This window comes from Dendrobium catenatum, unplaced genomic scaffold, assembly GCF_001605985.2.
Source record: "Dendrobium catenatum unplaced genomic scaffold, ASM160598v2 fragScaff_scaffold_1495, whole genome shotgun sequence".
NCBI lineage: Eukaryota > Viridiplantae > Streptophyta > Magnoliopsida > Asparagales > Orchidaceae > Dendrobium > Dendrobium catenatum.
This window is the reverse complement of record NW_021319957.1, coordinates 2,002-21,074: the sequence shown is the minus strand read 5'-3', so window position 1 is coordinate 21,074 and position 19,073 is coordinate 2,002.

Below are 19,073 nucleotides of genomic sequence, written 5' to 3'. Positions count from 1 at the left end.
TCGGTCAAACCTGACCTACGTCACTCCTTGGAGGCACCCTCCAAGTATTGCACTAAACAAGTGTTCCTCCTTTAACCTCCACAGCTAGGCGAGAAGCCGAACCACTATAAATCCGGTGTGTTCTTTTCTTATTATCGCTTCCTAATTTAATTTCCGCACTTTGGTTTTCTTTATGGTGATTTGGTTTGTGATTTTATTTCTTTGTTTAAAGAATCTTTTTTACCAATTCACCTCTCTCTCTTAATTAGCTTAGGGCCAGTTCATAGGGCTTAGCATCCCTAACGAACTTTCACATGTGATGTCACACGCCAAGATCAAATTTGAAAAAACTTGTCTTTTATCTTTTAGGTTATTTATCAAAGCCAATAAATTATCACATATAAAATAGAATAATGAAAGCCATCATATACCATAAAACATATATATATATATATATATATATATATATTTATCATTCCCAAAAATAATTTACAATACTCAATTATCACATTAGTCTATTTCAATGAATTCTTACTACAAAAGAATAAAAATACTAAAAATAATGGCTACACCAGCAACTTCGGATCAACATCACTTTAGTAGATCCTTATCCCTTAAAAATCATGAAATCATAGAGTGAGCTAACATCTCAGCTTGTTATCAAAACCTATAACTGCTATAAATGCATGACTGTAGGAACAATATGCAAATAATCATTTAATTTGGATCAGAATGAAAAATAACAATACCTAAAAATAGTATGAATTAATACGATAAATCTCAATTAGTAACCAGTGTATATCAATAATATTAGGGGGATCATGAATTTAAGCATATAACAAATATGGATCGATATCTATCAGATATAATAAATAAATGTTATCTCTAAACAAAGTCATGCGCATCATGTGAGAAAAGGGGGAGAAAGGAGGAGAGAGGAGAGAGAAAATGGGGATTTAGCCAGCATTTTTTGAACACTCCAATTTCAAAATCTATTCTAATCATGGAAGGTAACCTTAACCCTATCTATTAAATCCTTAGGACTACAATGTTCATCAAATTACTAAAGACCCAAGAGTTTGGCACCGTAATGCTCGATTCCAACGCTATTGCATTGCTCAATCCATAACCTTTAATTGGAGAGGGTAGCGTTGTAGCTCTCCTAGTCAAAAGAATTCCAAACATGTAATTATTTAAATTTTAGGAATCGTTTAACATTTTATTAATTATTAAAGAAGTGATGATGGTTGGAGGATTATAGTCGAGCAATGGTGCTCGAAGGTTAGAGAATTGTAGGTGGATGTCGATGGTAAACAAATCTTAGTTAAGAAACGATCGACAATCATAATTTGTTAAATGTGAAGGACTAAGGATCATATTCAGGTGACGAAGATCATAGAATCATAGTAAGGAGATGGTAAAGGTCAGAGGTGTTAAAACTTGTTCATTATGAATTAGGTTGTTAAACTTAAGCTTATGTCCCAGCGGCTAACCAAGAGGGAGGGTGAATTAGTAATTAAAAATTTTATCCCTCTTTTTTAAAATTTAAAATCAAGAAAATTAACTTTTGTGAATTTTATAGAAAATATTTTTCAGCCACGAGTTAAAAATAGTAAAACAAAAATAGAAGCAGCTGAAAAATAAAAGACACGAGATTTATAGTGGTTCGGTCAAATACGACTTACATCCACTCTCCGGAGGCACCCTCCGAGTATTGCACTAATACCACTAGTGAGTCTCCTTTTGCACCCACAGTAAGGAGGAGAATTCTTTACAAAAACTCTCTTCCACCACTACTTGGTGCGGTAGAGAACCGTCGTCCTTTTACACTCTTCCCAGTATTGGAAGAGAACCTTCCATCCTTTCACACTCTCTCGATGTAGGCAGAGAACCCTTCATCCTTTCACACTCTCCTAGTGTGGCCAAAGAACCCTTCGGCTGTTCACACTCTCCAAGTGTGGGTAGAGAACCCTTCATCCTTTTACACTCTCCTAGTGTGGGCAGAGAACCCTTCGTCTGTTCACACTCTCCAAGTGTCGGCATAGAACCGGATCTCCTTGAAAGATCTTCTCACAAGAAATCTAGAAGGAAGAGAGAAAAGAGTAAAGTAATCAAAAACCACAAGTAGAGATTCTTACCTTTGAGTTCCAAATGAATCCTACACGCTCAAGTAGTAAGAAATCTCTTATAAACACTCTCTCACACTCTCTCCTTAACTCTCCTTTCAATAGGCATGAAGATCAGTAGGGAAAAAGATTAAGTTGTAGTTTAAATTGGACTATTTATATGAAAGACAAGAAAAACCGTCCAAAAACTGCAAATTTTCAAGTCAACACAAAGTTTATCATCCCGTACGATCGTGGATCTTCCTGGACGATTTTACTTAAATGTGTGAAAATGAACCAAATCTATATTGGTACGAACTGAAATCATACCCGAGCATCGTCACGTACGAACTAGGTTCATCTGGTACGAATAGTTATACCATAAGTCGGTTCCCAAAAACTGCATGATGTCACCAAAATTTGGAGAGTCGGTTCACTTCGTCCTGGGACGAATATGAGTTTGTGTGGATGAAATTTTTACAGAGAACAATTTGTCCTGGGATGAATTTGCATTCGTTTGGATGAAAATTTTCCAGACAGCATTTCATCCTAGCACGAATATAAATTTTGTCTGAACAAAAATTTTCCAGAGGACATTTTGTCCTGGGACTAATTTGAGTTCGTTTGGAAGAAAATTTTTCAGAGAGCATTTCGTCCTAGTACGAATATGAATTTCATCTAAACAAAAATTTTCCAGAGAACATTTCGTCCTGGGATGATCAACATTCATCCTGGACGATCAGGACTTAAAAAAATTTTCTTTGACTCATGTTCGTTCCGTTGCTCGTTAGAGGAGATAACTGACAAGATCGTTCCGTATGAACTATGTTCATCCCGTACGATCAGTATAAATTTTTAAATATCTCCTTAAGTGTGTGTGTGTTTATTCACTCAATTATAATTACTCCCTCTCAAACTTAATTAAAAAAAAGTACAAGCTTCAATTCATAAAATCTCTCATGCTAAATTTAATTTGAAGTCTTCAGTAGTCTGGAGTTTGATTTTCCTGAAATGTTAGTCACACAAGAGCAAAAATAAATCTTTCAAAAAGTGTTAGGAGATATCAATACATAAAACAATAATATTTGGAATCATCAAAAATATACAAGTTGCAAGAATGTAAAATATGTAAATAACAACTCTCTTAACAATCTTCCCCTTTTTTATGATGGCAGAACAATTATTGTTTGTATAATTTCAAATTCTAATAATCTCTTAAACTCCCCCTGAATTGATGAACACATAAAAATAAGGAGGCAATGTAACCATAATTTTTTTTAAGTTTTCAAAGAAACAAAACAAAACAAAAATACATCAAAACAAAAATACATAAAAAAAAACACATAAAAAAATACATACGAACAAACAATTTCTCCCCCTTTTTGATAACAATGAAAAGAGAAGAAGAAAAAGACCAGAAATGTAAGCAGTCATATGATAATCCTTTGATAATTGATCCTTAAAAGTGATTGAAATTAATTTTGCAAACAAAATCAAAACATTAGGCAAATTATAGTAATTCATAGAATTTAAGAGGAGATATAACATTGATAATAAAAAGTATTTATAAAAAATATGATTCAATTTAGACACTGAGATAGAGAACATCATTACAAAAAGGATAAATAGAAAATTTGTATATTTTAAATTTCAATACAAAATATAAATGTACAGTAGATCAATTTGAGTTAAAAGATTAAAAGATAATGAAAAGAAAAAACTATCACATGTGGTGCTTTCCGTATCTTTTTCAAATTTGTGGCACATTTTTGTGCATCTTTTTACTTATGGGCTTATTTTGTGCCTCTTTTTCAACTTGTAAACCATTGCGCATTTCTTTTGATTTTTGTACATTTGTATATTTTCAAGAGTAATTTTGATCTTTTCAAAATCAATAATAAAAAATTTTAAATTTTTGTAAGTGTATAAATATTAATTAATAAGTGAAATACAAAATAAGAAAACATCACAGTTGCAATAATAAAATTAGACATTAATGTAGTCTAAATAAGAGATATAAAATTGATAATCTTAATTACATCAAGTTATAAGTAATACTTAAATTTAGAAAAATTAAATTTTTTAATGAATTTAATTTTAACTTGTATTTCAAAGTATAGCACTCTTAAGATCAAAAATTATAACGATTGTCATATGGACTAACACACATTTTGAAAACAAGATTAAAGCCAAAACAGGATAACTTATATTGATATCAATATGAAGGATATTACAATTCAAGCATGTGATATCAATACATCATAAGATTTAAAAACAAAAATATATATGGAAAAGAAAGTACAACACATTTTACTAACCCACAAAAAAATAACAACTAAAGAAACACATAAAATCTAGTATGAGTGTCACTTAGAAGGACCCTGATCTGGAGGAGGAGGAGCAGCAGCACCAAAGATGTTTAAATAAGTACTCATCATAAGCACGTTGGTACTAATATCATTCATTTGTGCTCTCATAAACCCCATGTCTTGAGTGTACTGTATATCCTGCTGTTGCATATGAGCTTCAATTTGATCAAACCTTTGATCAAAGTGAGTCTCTAAACGGTCAAATCTTTAAACCAAATCCTGATAATTTGGTTCATTAGTAGGTGCAGGTGCAGCTTCATGTTCTTCCTCAGTATCACTAATGACATGTGTTTTACTTGGTTCTTCTTTGAAGATTGCTCTAAATGATCCGTCATTGTAGTAAAGCAGTTCTTCAAACTCTTGATTAGGATGAACCAAATTATATTTCTTATCCAGAATGTAGGCAACTAGATATCCTAAGACAATGTTCTTCTTTTTTTATGCTCGACATGACCAATTTCAGAAAGTCCATAAAGATAGTCAAGGATTAGTTGGGCTTCATTTATAGGTTCTTCAGTCATGATAAAAAAGCTTACCATAGAAAGAAGAGGAGTAATGTTGATACTATAACCAACTTTAGGAATTATAGAAGTCTAAGAACATGCTAGATGATACGAGAATTACGAACGAGACCGGATACTTTAGGCATATGTTCGTTAAAATTGATTCCTTTAATTACTATATTAATTTCATACCATTGATATTCAGTTGAGGTGATCAAGGTATGTACTCTAGCTCCCTCAGTCCTTAAGTTCAGAATGGCTCCTAAGTCAGCTTTTGTGACTTCAACTTTTTTCTTAAAGACAAAGGAACGGATAATAGTATGGTTGGAGTTCAAAGACATGTTTACTAGAAAGTATTGAAAGGTTTCTTTATTGTAGAGATAAACTAGGGTGAGAATAAAACCAAAATGAGTTGAGACAACCAAGTTCATCACCTGAAAGGTTAGTTGCTCCTGAACAAGAATTCTAGAGGGTGTGATTTTGGTAGAGACACCTAGGAAAGGATTTTTCATTGGCTTTAGAAAGAAAGTTCTCAGATGAATTCTTTGGTGGACCCTTGGCTAGAATCTTTTGACGCTTGCTTGAACTTACCATTGATAGGATCTAAGGAACGAAAAGATTTGAAAGTGAAGTGAGAGTGTGACAGTTGAGTTCAAAAGCCCGTCAATTTATTGAAAAAATGACTGTTCGTATAGGCGAAATTTTATGTTCGTCCCGTACAAAATTTATTCGTCCCGTATAAAAAAATTTCATACGGACGAATGGATGTGTCCAAAATAAAATGGCTTTTCGTTATCACACAACTTACAAAGCATCCTTTCGTACAGAATTTTAACCAAACTGATCGTACAGACGAACACGTGTTCATCTCGGGACGATAAGAACTTATGATCATTTTAATGGCAGTTGAAACCTTCCCCTCCATCGAACCAACATGTGTTCGTCAGGACAAACCAAAGGTTTGTACGTATGAAATATAGCATTAAAACTACCTTATCTGTTTAACTGTCATTCAATCGTCTCGTCATTTGAACAAGTTTGTCTTAGACGATCGTACAGACGAAGTGAAAATTAAAAACTGAAAAACTGCACGCAAATGATTCAAAATATGACAGTTTAACACACGACACAATTCTTCCTGTACTAAAAAATTTCATCTCGGATGATTACCTCTCAAAATTTTTAAATCATGCACTTAATCAAAACTAAACCCCAAACAGAACAAAAATTGCATAAAATCTCAAAAACTCAAATATCAAAAATCACAAACAAAAGATCAAAAACTCATAATAAACACACAAAAATATTAACTGGAAAACACATATCGATGTTGCAGAAAATATTTTTAATTAAGGATTCAAATCAATCACACCAACCCTTATTCTTAATGCACTGAAACTATCAAAGGCTAAAGGTTTTGTAAAGATGTCTGCAAGTTGATTTTCAGTAGAAACCTGAGTGAGTTTAATTTCTCCTTTGGATACATGATCCCTTATGAAATGATGTCTTATGTCAATATGTTTGGTTCTTGAATGTTGAATAGGATTTTTAGAAATACAAATAACGCTAGTGTTATCACAATAAATTAGAATAGTGCCTATAGTTAATCCTAAATCAATTAACTATTATTTTAACTAAAGTACTTATGCCACACAACTTCCTAATACAATGTATTCAGCTTCTGCATTATATAGGGCTACTGAATTTTGTTTTCTACTGGACCAAGAGATAAAAGAATTTCTAATAAACTTACGTGTTCCATAAGTGCTCTTTCTATCCATGATATAACCTGCAAAGTTAGAATCTAAATAACCAATTATTTCAAATGAAGAGATAAACTTAGGATACCAAATTTTTAAGTTCTAAGTTCCTAACAGATATCTTAGAATCCTTTTTACTGCTGTCAAATGAGATTCTTTTGGATCTGATTAAAATCTAACACACAAACAAACACTAAACATGATATCAGGTCTACTAGTAGTAAAGTAAAGTAAAGATCTAATAATCCCTCTAAACTTCTTTATATCAATAGATTTTCCCTTAGGGTCATTATCCAACTAAACTGAGGAACTCATAGGTGTACTAACAGGTTTAGCATTGTCCATTTCATACTTTTTGAGGATGTCCATTTCATATAATGCCTTTTTCAACTTGAAAATATGATTTGGGTATTTAAAATTTTCAAAACCTAGTGGTTGTTCTATAAAAATATCTTCTTGAATTACCCCATTTAAAAAGGCACTTTTTATATCCATTTGATACAATTTAAATCCTCTAAAACAGACAAAGGCTAGCAAAACCCTAATTGCTTCAAATCTAACTACATGGGCAAAAGTCTCCTCAAAATCAATTCCTTCAATCTGTTTATGCTCATTAGCAACTAATCTACCCTTATTTATAATGACCACTCATGAGTCATTCATTTTATTCTTAAATACCCACTTAATTCCAACTGCACTTTAATCCTTTGGCCTTGTAGTTAATTCCCAAACTTTATTTCTTACAAATTCATTTAACTCTCCTTACATGGCCAAAATCCAAAATTCATCCGAAAGTGCTTGATCAATATTATTGGGTTTTATTATAGAAATGAAGGCTGAATGATTGACTTCTTTGTTTAATTCATGCCTAGTCCTTACACCCTCACTAGATTCACCAATTATCAACTCCTTTGGGTGATTTTTAGAAAATCTCAAATCCCTAGGCAAAGGATTTTCTATCTCCAAATTTTCTTCCAAATTCATTTTATCAATCTTTTGGGCGTTAACCTCTATCTCATCTTCTATAACATTTAACTCTTCTAAATTTCCATACTTATCAAATACAACATGTGTGGTCTTCTCAATTACCAATGTTCTTCTATTTAATAATCTATGAGATTTTCTAACACTTAACTATCCAACAAAAATTCATTCATCTAATTTTGGATCAAATTTTCCATTATTATGAATAAACATCTTGCAACCAAAAACATGCAAATGAGATAAATTAGGTGTTCTGCATTTTAGCAATTTATAGGGTGTTTTATTTAAACAAGATCTCACATTCACCCTATTCAGATCATAACATGCAGTGCTAACTCCTTAGCTTAAAAATATTTTGGATGTGAGTATTCTGCCAATATTGCTCGGACGGCTTCTATTAATATTCTATTTTTCCTTTCGACTATCTCATTCTACTGAGGGATTCTAGGTGCAGAAAAGTTGTGATCAATTCCTTTCTCCTTACAAAATTCATCAAATCTCTCATTTTTAAATTCTCCTCCTTGATCATTTTGTATAGAAATAATTTCACACCCAAGTTTTCTTGGAATCCAAGTCGAAAAATTCATAAATTCCTCAAATGATTCACTCTTATAAAATAGAAATCTAATCCATGTGAATCTTGAATAATCATCCACAATCACAAATCAGTATGTCTTCCCTCCTAGACTTACAGTTCCAACTGGTCCAAAAAGATCCATATGCAAAATCTCCAATGGTTTACTAGTTCTAAGATCCTTATTGGACTAAAAAGAGGACTTCGCTTATTTTCCTAATTGACATGCATCACAAAGGTGATACTTAGTAAAGTCTAGTTATAGTTTAACTCTCTCTAAGTTCTTTTGGATAATCCTCCTAAGGTTTTTTCATGCTAGAATGACAAAGTCTCCTATGCCAAAGCCATGACTCATCAGATACAGTTTTCAAATAAAAAGTAGTAGGAGTTGGAATGCAATTCAAGTATAGCATATAAACATTATTAACCCTTTTACAATTCAAAACATCTTTACCATTTAGGCTTAATATGCAGCTAGTAGGAAAAAAATTTACATAATATCTTTTATCACATAGTTGGCTTATACTTAACAGGTTATGCTTTAAGCCTTCTACCAATAACACATTTTTAAGGTAAAATTTTTTTAGATTTCCAATCATACCCATCCCAATCACCTTCCTTGTGGTTTTATCTCCAAGTGTAACCTTGCCTCCACTCCTGACTTCCAGCGATATGAATTGTGCAGTATCTCCAGTCATATGCTTTGAGCATCCGCTGTTCAGGTACCATATGCTCTCACGAGGTCTTGTGTGAGAGTGATCCTCTTCTTGATCTGACTGATCAAGACTATCGGACATTAAGCACAGATTAGTGACTTCCTCTTCCTTTTTAGTCTCTGATGAATCTGAAGCTGAGTCTGCCTAGAAAGCTTATTGAAATTTCTTCTTGCCCTTCTTTACAGTTGGTTTCTCCTCTACCTTCTCCTTGTTAGGAGTGGCTTTGAGTTTTGGGCATTCAGTCTTGATATGTCCAGGTTTCCTGCACTCATAACAAATTACATCATTTAAAACCTTGGCATTTCTATTAAATTTACCTCTATTCCATTGCTGGCGTCTCTTCTGCTTTCTCTTCAGAAAGCTTCTGAATTGTTTAGTCATTAGAGCGATGTCATCTTCATCCTCAGGTTATGAGTGTTTACTTTTAGATTCCTTTACTTTAGTGCTATATTCTTCTCCCTCCGTGGTTCACCTGCATCAATCTTTCTTTGGCTAACTCCTTACTCGTAAGAAATTAACGAATCAAAAAGATTATCAATAGAGTAAATATTTATATCTTTAGACTCTGTAATTATAGTAATTTTAGCATCATAAGCAGTAGGCAAACAACAAAAAATTTTATTAACCATTTCATCATTCGTTAGTTCCCTACCCAATGCATGTAAAGAGGTGACAATTTGTGTGAATCTTGTGTACATATCAGAAATGAATTCATTTAGTTTAATGCAAAATAGTTCATAATCATGTAACAAGATATTAAGTCTAGATTGCTTAACCTCATTAGTCCCCTCATAAGTTATACAAAGTCTATCCCATATGTCCTTTCCACTTTTGCAACTGGAAACCCGCACTTTTGCAAGTAGAAACTCGCATGTAATCTTCTGATTTAAGAGCAAAAAAGAAATTATTCAAGCATTTGGCATTTAGTTGTGCTAAGTCATGTTCTTCTACTGTCTAGTCTGCAAAAGGTGTTTCAACTCTAAATCTGTCAACTAGTCTAGTTGGTTTTGTATACCCTTCCTGAACTAAGATCCACATACGATAATCAAGTGACTACTAAAATATAGACATGCGTGTTTTCTAAAAATCAAAAGGAATATTGTCGAACAATGGAGGTCTAGTTATAGAGTAACCCTCAGGTATATTTTGGTTTCCAAATGTACCCATCTCCGTTAATCAAAAAGTAGTCTATACTTATGATTTTGAAACTAAGCTCTGAGACCACTTGTTGAAACTTGTTCGCTATGAATTAGGTTGTTAAACCTAAGCTTATGTCCCAGTGGCACCAAGAGGGGAGGTGAATTGAAAATTAAAAATTTTATCCCTCTTTTTAAAAATTTAAAACTGAGAAAATTATTTTTAGTGAATTTTATAGAAAATATTTTTAACCACAAGTTAAAAATAGTAAAGCAAAGTTAAAAGCAGTGAAAAAATAAAAGTTACGAGATTTATAGTGGTTCGATAAAACACGACCTACATCCACTCCCCGGAGGCACCCTCCGAGTATTGCACTAATACCACTAGTGACTCTCTTTTTGCACCCACAGCAAGGCGGAGAAGCCTTTACAAAAATTTTCTTCAACCACTACCCATTGCGGCAGAGAAATTTCATCCTTTTACACTCTTCCCAGTGTTGGCAGAAAATCATCCATCTTTTCACACTCTCTCGGTGTAGGCAGAGAACCCTTCATCCTTTCACACTCTCCTAGTGTGGGCAGAGAACCCTTCAGTTGTTCACACAGTCCAAGTGTGGGAAGAGAACCATTCATCCTTTTACACTCTCCTAGTGTGGGCAGAGAACCCTTCGTTTGTTCACACTCTCCAAGTATCGGTAGAGAACCAGATCTCCTTGACAGATCTTCTCATAAGAAATCTAGAAGGAAGAGAGAAAAGAGTGAAGTATTCAAAAACCACAAGTAGAGAGTCTTATCTTTGAGTTCCAAGTGAATCCTTCACGCTCCAATAGTAAGAAATCTTCTATAAACACTCTCTCTCCTTGACTCTTCTTTCAATAGGCATGAAGATCGGTAGGAAAAAAGATTATGTGGCAGTCTAAATTGGACTATTTATATGAAAGAAAAGAAAAATCGTTCAAAAACTGCAAATTTTTAAGTCAACACAAAATTGATGATCCCATACGATCGTGGATTGTCCTGGACGATTTTACTTAAATGTGTGGAAACGAATCAAATGTATATTGGTACTAACTGAAATCATACCCGAGCATTGTCTCGTATGAACAAGGTTCATCCGGTACGGACAGTTATACCAAAGGTCGGTTCCCAAAAACTGTAGGACGTCGCCAAAATTTGAAGAGTCGGTTCACTTAGTCTTGGGACTAATATGAGTTCGTTCGGGCGATATTTTTACAGAGAATAATTCATCCTGGGTCAAATTTGTATTCGTTTGGACAAAATATTTCTAGAGAGCATTTCATCCTGGCACGAATATAAATTTCATTTGAACAAAAATTTTCCAAAGGAAATTTCATCCTGGAAGAATTTAGAGAACATTTTATCCTTGGACGATTAACATTCATCCTGGATGGTCAGGACTTAGAAATATTTTCTTCGACTCCTGTTCGTTCCATTTCTCTTTAGAGGAGATATCTGACTTGATCATACCGTATGAACTATATTCGTCCCGTACGATCAGTATAAATTGTTAAAGATCTCGTTAATTGTGTGTGTGTTTATTCACTCAATTATAATTACTCCCTCTCAAACTTAATTCAAAGAAAAGTACAAGCTTCAATTCACAAAATCTCTCATGCTAAATTTGATTTGAAGTATTCAGTAGTCTGGAGTTTGATTTTATTGAAATGTTAGTTCACACAAGAGCAAAAATAAATCTTCCAAAAAGTATTAGGAGATATCAATACATAAAATAATAATGTTTGAAATAAAAAAAAATATACAAGTTGCAAGAATGTAAAACATGCAAATAGCAACTCTCTTAACAAGAGGACCTTAGTCGAGCTATGGTAGAGGTCGATGAACTTTGTATGGTTAGGTTATATGATCATAGTTGGGTGAGGGAGGCTGAAGGACCATAGTCGAGAGATGGAGATCATATAATAGTAGTTAAGTAAATATATTCAAAGGAGCATAGTTGGGTGGTAGTGATCAAAAGATTATTGTCGTACTATGGTGGTTGGATGTTCATAGTCAAGTGATGGTGGTTGGAGGACCATAGACGGGTGATGTTGGTTGAAGGATAACAGTCGAGCGATATTCATTAAATAATTATAATTAAGCAACAGAGGTCAAAGGGCTGAATCAGAAAATAATATTTCAAGGATTGTATTTAGGTTATCAATTTAGAAGGATAATAGTTAGTCGATGAAGGTAAGAGAATCATAGTTGGACAACCATGGTGGGTGGACCATAGTTAGGTGACTATGGTCGGTGGAAAGTAATTGAGAAATATTAATTGATAGATATTGATTGAGAAATAGTGGTTGGAGAATCATAACCAATCGAGGGTGGTTAAAGGACTTTAGTTTGAAGATAGATGTTAGAGGATGGCAAATGAGAAATCATAGTTAGAGACTATTATTGGGCGAAGAAAGTTGAAAGACTGTATATAAATGAGCATGGTTGGAGGACCATAGTGATTTGACCATAATGGGGTGGAAAAGATTAGAGGATCATAATCAAATGATAGAGGTCAAAAGACTATAGTTAGGTGATGAAGGTTAGGGGACTGTAGTTGAGCAATCATGGCCAACAAACCATAGTCGGGTAATATTAGGTAGAGACCCATAGTTGGGCTATGGTGATGAAAGTGCTCTGATGGCACTAGAAAGTTTGTTAGGAATGTTAAGCCCTTATGAACTAGTCCCAAGACTAACTAAGAGGGGGTGTGAATTGGTATTTTAGAAAATCTTTTGATCAAAATACAATCTTAAAACAAAAACCAAGATTCACCACATAAATTGAAGTGCGAAAATTAAATACGGAAGAAGTAATAAAGAACACAAAAATTTATAGTGGTTCGGTAAACTAGACCTATATCCACTCCCTGGAGGTGCCCTTTGAGTATTGCACTAAACTCAGTGTCTCTCCTTTTTCCCCACAATAAGGTGGAGAAGCCTTTACAAACCTCCTTTCCACCAATTCAAGTGAGGCAGAGAACCCAACTCCTTTTGCTTCCTCCAGAAGCAAGTAGAGAACCTAACTCCTTTTGCTTCCTCCTGAAGCAGACAAAGAACCTTGATTAGATGCTGAAGTTTACATCTCTAGAACCCCAAGGTAATAAGGACGATGACTAGAGAAGATGATGAAAAATCATTATTTGGAGCAACCTTTGTGAAACCCCTCATAAACTCCCCATCACAAGATCCTTTTTCTCTCTCTCTCCCTTGCTCTCCCTCTCCTCTTGGCTCTCTCAGGTCAAAATAATAAAAAACGATGTTCTAAAGGGTAGATCATCTGCTCTTAAATAAAAGAGCTTTAGAATAGCTCATTAATTGTAACTTGTCGACTTTATCATCCAGGATGATATAAATATCGTCCTATACGATTAATGTAAATTAAGTTAAAACAGCCAAGACGATCTGGGATGATCAGAAGAAATTTATTCATATCGTTCAGGACGATAACATATCATCTTGTATAATTAGTACAAATTGTAAAATATCGTCTATATAATCACGCTGAAGGGATGTCTGGACGATTAAAAATATCTTGATATTACATACCGATCTCATGATCATCCCGATGATTAGTTCAAATTCGTGAAAATTGTCTAGAACATCGCCCTGAATAGAAGCTGTCCGATATGTGATCGTCTAGGAATAAATAAGGTATTTGAACTGATCGTCCCAGACGATTCGATGATCATCTAGGATGATGTGATCGTATCAATCAAGCCTTAATTTCTTTCCTTAATTATCAAATTAATTTAGACCTAATTGTGTTGCATCATCCAGGATGATGTACAAAAATAAATAATTGCTAAATAGATATGGTGGCTGATTCTTTCTGATTTGAGCCTATTGTCCCGACTTATATAAATTTCATCTAGGATGATGTGCTTAATGACGGCTGTCTTAACTAGGATGCCCTAATTAGGATTTTTATTTTGAGCTGATCATCCAAGATGATTTTTGGATCATCCCGAACGATGTGATCAAAAATAGAGAACTCTAAAAAAGCAGTCAGAAAAATTCTCCGAAGTGTGAGTGTGTAAGGTTACTTAGCATCAGGAAACACTTCGTTTACAATATGCTCATGAAAGGGAAAAAGTATACAAACTGACTTAGACCTAGTCTATCAAATTTTGAGCTGGTTCAAATTATAGTTTGATCTTGTGGACTTGAAATGTTAGTTGTCAAGATAGTCGTAGAGAAATATAAGTGTTTTCTATCATCAAAATCATATTTCCTGAAAACAGATTCGCAATAGGTGATTGAAGGATTGTAATCCAACCATGATGATCGAACATAGTAGTTAGGTGATGAAGGTTGAAGGAAAATAATTAGATTTTAAAGGTGGTGTCTGGCTAGTGTTATTATGATAATTAGATAATTGTCCAATAATGGTAGTTTCATGTCCCAAGATTTAAGTAAAGAATTGAGCCTAAGCTTAATTATCTTATCCTTAATTTAGAAAATATTAGTGTCACAACCCAACCCAACTAAAACAAGTCCTATCATGTTGAGCTGCAATAGACAAATTTTAAGATCTAGTTTTGAAATTATTTTAGATTTTCTATCAATATACATTGAAATAAACTAAAGATTATAGAGCTACTAAAACATCAAAATATTAAAAATAAATTCATCTACTAAGTTTTTTTTCATTTCATCAAAATAAATATTTACACTATAGTGCATGGCTACAGGTAAGATCTATAAAACTAAAAAATTAACTAGCCATGACTGTATAAAAATTGAAATAGAAAAATAACTATGGCCTTAGATCTGATCATGAACAACTTGTCTATAATCTCTTTCCCCTTCCTGTATCCTAAAAATCAGAAGTAAAAGTACAGTGAGCTACATCAGCTCAGCAAGCCACACAAACCAATCAAAATTTTTAAATATTTTTTAACAAATATCTTACTGAATATTTAAAAGCAGTTAAATATAATTTAAATAAATCACTGAATTATGAATCAAAAAATTGGGAAAAGTAATAAATGCATAGTAGTTATTCTCTGATTTAAATAACAATACAGAATAATAAATAAATTGAAATTATATCACAGATTAGTTTAAATCACATTTCCCAGACCTAGATAGAATTTCAAAGGATTTTGGCCACTTATGACTCCCTTTTTATTTGTTCTTATAGAACCAAAACATATCACATATCCTTATCTCAGACAAAATCTCAAAGGATTCTAGCCCCTTATAACTCCCAACAATTCCCTGATACAGACAGAATCTCAAAGGATTATAACCCCATATGGCACACAAATAGATATAATTTAATCACATATGCATATATATCATCACATTATACTAATTAAAGAGCAATTGGGCATTTATTAAAATTTCATAGTATCATATAACGATAGATAACATAAAATCTAACTAGACAAAAATGCACATTTCAAAAAATTAACAAATTACCAGGGATTATGTAAAATGATGTTTTAAGATTTTTAGTGTACTACACTGCTATTTTTTAAGAACTAGATAATTTTCTATTTAATAAAATCCCCACAAAATTCAAAACCCCTGTTGTAATTTTTTTTGAAAATATTCAAAATGTGCATAATTATAATCTATATAACATATAAAAAATTACATAGTGAAACTTTTACCTGCGCAAAGTTATCCATATGTTTTGCTAACGAATACAAACTTTTAATTGAAATATTCTCTAAAACTTTCATATTTTTAAAAATTAAGATGTGTATAATGTACCTTGTTGATTATGTATATGTTGTTACACCTAAGTTATTATCTCAAGGCTAACAAAGAGGGGGGTGAATTGATAATTTAAAAATTATATTGATTTTTTTTTAAATAGAAAACTATTATTGAATATCGTAGCAAGTTAATTTAAGTTTTAAAATAAAATTTTCTAACACAGTAAATAACTTGTAGTAAATAAATATGTAAATTAAAATACAAAGATTTATAATGGTCTGGTTAAACACGACCTACATCTACTCCCTGAAGACTCCCTCTTCAGGTATTGCACTATTACCAAAAATGACTCTCTTTTTACCCCCACAACAAGACGGAGAAGCCTTTACAAAGACTCTATTCCACCAATCCTTGGTGCAGCAAAGAACCATTGTCCTTTCACACCCTCTATGTGTCGATAGAGTACCATCATCCTTTCACACCATCTAAGTATCACCATAATACCGTCATCTTTTTTCACACCCTCCAAGTATCGACAGAGTATCGTTGTCTGTTCACAGCCTCCAAGTATCGGCAGAGTACTAGATCTTCTTTTAAGATCTTTTCACGAGCAACTAAAAAGAAAAAAAAGAAGAGTGGTAACCAAAAACATAAAGAGATCATTACCTTTGAGTAACCTTGTGAACCCTTCATGCTCCACTTGTAAGAAATCTCTCTCAAACACTCTTCCACACTCTTCCACACTCTCTTTTTCACTTGCTCTTGAAAATTCAAAAAGGCAAGACTTTTTACGTCAGTTTTAGAGGACCTTTTATATCAATAACACAAAAAATCATCAAGAAAATTAAAATTATCCATTTTGAGAGTGAACGATCGTACAGCACAATCGTATGTTCATACGTACGAATTGTTCAAAAATTATTCCATACGAACCTTACGTGAATCAGTATGAAATGATTTTATACATGATGATCTTAAGTACAAACCTGTTTGTACTATATAAACAGTTAGAAAATTTTTCATTTTCGTCGGGACGAAGAGGGACCCCACAATTTCATATCATGGATGGCATACGTACGATTGTTGACCTCATTTTTGTATGAGGTCACTGAGACCCATCCAGACTTTAGATTAATCTAGACCCTAGGATCTATTCTAGACCTTAGGAATCTTCTAGACCCCAGACCCTAGGATCTACTCTAGAGCTTAGGAAATTTCATCCATACCTCTGGATTCTAAATCTAGAAACCATTCTAGATTCCAAATCCTAAACCCTTCTAGATCCTAGATCTTAGATCTCTCTAGATTCTAGGACCCAATCCAGACTCAAATCAATCCCTACCCTTGATCAATTCAAACCTCAAATCAATCTGAACTTCATTCAATTCAAATCCAAATTAATTCAAATTTCAAACATATCCAAACTTTGAACCTCAATCCACTTGGAATCTAAATTTCAACCTAGAACTTTGATCCACCTTTAATCTATGCTTTGACCTTATCCATCCATTTAACATTCACAACATGATTTGTAAATGATTTGGATACTTCAATATTAAATATTCAAACTTGAAATTCATTCCAAATCCAGAAAATCCAGACTCAAATCCATAGTCTTAAGGCCCTGTTCTAAAGACCCTTTTCAGAGATTTTTCAAACATATTTCAAACAAAGTCAATGGCCTCTTAATTCGGACTATCACTTACAAAGTGATAAGACATGTCTCTAAGAGGTTACTCTCCAACTTATGAGCTCAATTCTAAGTCTCTAACCCCATAATCTGAATTAATCCAAAGGCTGTAAAACCTTCAAATATTTACAGCCTATGCCCACTGGAACTGTCACTATAAAGATTCGACCCTAGAGACTTCACACCAAAGCCTTTAGTCCTTCCAGACTATTAATCTTGATATTGTTGATCAATAAACTGTGTTTTTTCTGACTTCATTTTCAGCCCTAGTGGCCATAACCAAAAATGACCAAAATACCCCTTATGGGGCTCAATCAGGCATTTTAAAACCAATTGAACTCTGAATTGAATGCATCACTTGCAGCAAGTTTTCAAATACTCAATTCAACCTGTTCAACCCTATTTCCCAAGACCTGGGTCAATCTTGTTGGACCAAGTCAACACAGTTGACCTAAAAGACCCTTTAGGTCCAAATAGGTGTTTTGACCCAAATGACCTCTCTAGGCCATGAAAACCAACTTTCATTGGCTTTGAAATGTCATTTCAAATCTGTTTGAGCCCAAACCCAAACCCTAGGTCAAACCTGGTTGACCAAGTCAACCCAGGTTAACCAAAAGGCCTTTAAGGGTTCAAATAGGGTTTTGACTGAGTTGACCTTCTCAAGACCTGGCGACCACCTCCAGTGGTCTCCAAATATTTATTCCAAATTTTGTCCAGCCAGACTTACCCCTTGGTCAACCTGGTTGACCCAGTCAAACTAAATTGAACCCATTAGCTCTTAAAGAGTCTAAGTGGGTCAATTGACCCATTTGAGCTTTTTCTTCAACCCCTATTACCTATTCAAATTAATTCTTGGATAAGACTCAAGTGTCACTTGACATTTGGTCAACTCAACCCAACTCGATGTTGACCAAAAGTCAACCTCAATCCTTGTTGGCATTGGTTCCTATTTTTCTACCTCTAGACTTTTGATTTTTGATCTTCAACCAACTATCCTAAATAACCTCTCACCTCCCCAATGCCACATCACCAGCTTTGACTTTGTTGACTGGTCAAAACAAGTCAACAAAGCCTTAAATTCCTCTTTAAAAATGGTAAAACTCCTCTCTCTTTGATTTCAAACCCATCTTCCTTTAGGCTTTGTGGAGCTTCTCCATTGACTGCTCCTACTCCCCATGCCACTCTCAGCCTCCTTGATCCCGTTTTGTACTGGATCAACACAGTCAATACCAAGAGCTCAAACCTTCTCCAAATTATTCTTAATCAAGCTTTTTATGCCACTTTCCCTTGATTTTTAAGCTTGCATTAGGCCGCCCCTTTAATGTACCTAAAGCTCTTAATTATGGCTCCCTAGACCAAGCCCACCCTTGGTTAGACTCTTAATGTGGTAGTGATCCCCCCCCACCTCAAAAGAGCTTAACCAAGGTTAGAGGGGTCCGTTCCAGCCTTTACTCCCTTGCCACCTAACGGTTGAGGACACTTGTCCTTATCAGAGAGAGCTCTTCTGATGCTCAAAGCGTTCAAAACTTGCCCAGGCCCATTTGAATAGAAAAAAGTGGATTTTGAGAGC